The sequence below is a fragment of the Mirounga angustirostris genome, unplaced genomic scaffold, assembly GCF_029215605.1.
Source record: "Mirounga angustirostris isolate CCGP_5_RB_7025 unplaced genomic scaffold, mMirAng1.0.hap1 SCAF_3, whole genome shotgun sequence".
NCBI lineage: Eukaryota > Metazoa > Chordata > Mammalia > Carnivora > Phocidae > Mirounga > Mirounga angustirostris.
In genome coordinates, this window is record NW_026991711.1 from 93,914,802 (window position 1) to 93,917,474 (window position 2,673).

Consider the following 2,673-nt stretch of genomic DNA (forward strand, 5'->3'; position numbering starts at 1 on the left):
CATCAGCAGACTCTTCTGGACAACCCACACCTCCAAGCAGCCTCTGTTAGCCCGGGAGCTTCTCAAAGCTTCCCGGGATGGATTCCTTCCAGAATGACTGGTGCTGGGCACTGGGGATGCAGGGAGGGAACTGGGTGGTGGCAGGGGTGTGGGAGCAGTGGGGAGAGTCAGGTTTTTGAGGGCATTCCCGGGTCTGTCTCTGGGGTACAGCAGACCCCTCCACACCAGAGATAGGGGAGGGCAACAAGGCCCCAAAGGCCAACAGCAGAGATGGGCTTAGACAGATGCAGGAGGAGAAGGTCCAACATTTCTAGGGGAGAGTTCCTTTTACCTGACATGGCCTCTTCCCCACAGTCTTGCAACGTAGCTGTGCCCAATTTATAAATAATGGATTGCTTGTCCAAAGTGCCTGGAACCTTTCTGAGCTCATTAAATGTCTGTTGACTGAATGGAGGGGGAGCTGGGATTTGAACACGCTCCTGCCTGGCTGGGAACAAGGACAGTAGGCAGCATGGCTACGTGTGGGGTGGGACAGGAGGGACTTAGAGAGAAGCCCTGGGCCCAGAAGGCACATGACTGACGCTAGACACCACTCTTCCTTCCTGCATGCCAGGAAGGAGCAGCATAGGGGCCACTCGGACTCAGGAGCCAAGATGGCCTTGGGGTGACATAGGGTTTCAATTAGCAATAATCGCACCTCGGATAAACCTCATTGGCTACGATACTGCCACTGCGCAAAGCTTTGGGGTGACATAGGGGCCTCCAGGTGCAGCAGAAAGATGAGACAGACGCAAGTGCGCCCTTCACCCCCTCATGCTATTTAACACTTAAACCTTGGACGAAGGTTGTAGCCTCTCCAAGGCTCAGTTTCCCCATCTGTAAATTAATAGCACTTATCCCCCTATGGGGATGTTGGAGTTTTAACTTTCTTTTTTTTTTTTTAAGTAGGCTCCATGCCCAGTGTGGAGCTCAGTGTGGGGCTTGAACTCATGACCCAAAGATCAAGACCTGAACTGAGATCAAGAGTCTGATGCTTCACCGACTGAGCCACCCAGGCACCCTGGGAGATGTGGGAGTTTTAAAGTAAGACAATGGCTGTCAAATGTCCAGTCTGATGTCTGGCCTCTAGCTGTTCTCAGGGATTTCTTCTCCCATTCCTCACCACCACTTTACCCTCTTCTGCTGATCTCCCTTCTCTGTCACAAACAGGCTGCTTCCAGGGACCGGAATGCAACAGCACCTGAGTGCGTAGGTGGGGCTGGGGATGAGAGTGTGGGGATCGAGGGGCCACTCAGCATTTTCATCCCCTGGCCACCTGTGAGGCTCATTTCCCCTTCGTCGGCCTCGTTTCAACACCTGAGAAACAGGAGGAAGAGGACTGAGCTGGCCCATTCCTGACATCGCTTCTGGCTGTAAGAGAAATAAATATTGGTTGTGGGTCCTGGGGCATGCAGCCTCCCACCAGGCCATCAAAGAGACCTATTCCATAGGATGAGGTCCTTATTTGTCCAAACATATCGATTCCCCCTCCCCATTGCAGTGGGTCACCTGGATTGAAGACTTTGTGTCCCAGCTTCCCTCACAGCAAAATATGACACATAATTAACTTCCGGTTGACGGAAGAGTCATGTGGCAACTTCTGGGAATTTATCTTAAGAGACTGCTATGTACTCTTACCCCTTCTCTATCCGTTCTTTTTTCCAGAAGGCTGGAATTTGGGGATGACCAGAATGGCCATTTGGGGATGAAGTCCTTAGGAATGGAGGCCACACAGGGCAAAGCAACCAGCTAGAAGGAGCCTGGGCCTCTGGGGGCTTCATGGAGACAGCCACCAAGGCAGCCCAGATGGCCTGTCTCTGGACTGTTTTACAGCAAAGAAATCAGATTTGATTTCCCTTAAGCATTGTTATTTTGATCTCTGTTACTTGCAGCCAAACTTAAAAATTACAGGGGGAAATTCTGCATAATCTGTATGTAAAGCACATGATGTGTGAAACCAGGGGGCACCCAGAGCCTTGCTTCTACGCAAGTGGCTTGCCCCTCTCTCATTTCTCCACACAACTGGATGAGGTCCCTTGAAAAATCCAAATGGGCCTCACACAGGTGAGTACGCATGCGTGAGTGTTTGTGTTGGTCTCCTGAGGACCCAAATATTCTGAACTAAACAGAGAAAGCGCTCTCCCAGGGTGTGAGTACAATCCAGATTTCCTGAGCTATCCAAGAAGTTAACTCAGCTACCCTGTAGTACGGGGTGGGGAGGGGGGGGGCTGAGGGCATGTAGGCCCCCTACTTTGATTTGCATTGTAGATGACCCAGAGGGCTAGCTGGCCCCTCCAGGCTAATGCTGAGCATTAGTCCTGAACCACATGTGTGTGCAGCAAAGACAGAGTATCTATTAACAGGGACGATGATTAGCGATTCATGTATTAAGGTCATGTTTATACTTCCATTGTCAACAGTGGTCATTATTTATTTGAAAGGAGGCCTTTCTCATTTACTGGGCATCACAGCTATGAGTAAGAGCATGTGGAAGGCTTAATAATTTTCATATGGTGGGGACTGGAGCAGAGAGGGCTGAGGCTCCCTGTGGCAGCCAGGAGAAGGGCCATCCCAGGGGGGCTGGCCCACATCACAGATGGGGGAGTACATCCATGAGACAGGGGAGGGGATGGT

The 2,673-nt window shown here is 51.2% G+C and overlaps 1 non-coding gene across 1 annotated transcript; it reads right to left on the reverse strand.

Annotated features, from left to right (window-relative positions):
* Positions 1 to 596: 596 nt before the first annotated feature.
* LOC123839962 (U4 spliceosomal RNA) lies at positions 597 to 742 on the reverse strand. Its single transcript, XR_008505727.1, has one exon. It is a non-coding gene; the product is annotated as a U4 spliceosomal RNA (small nuclear RNA).
* Positions 743 to 2,673: the final 1,931 nt, after the last annotated feature.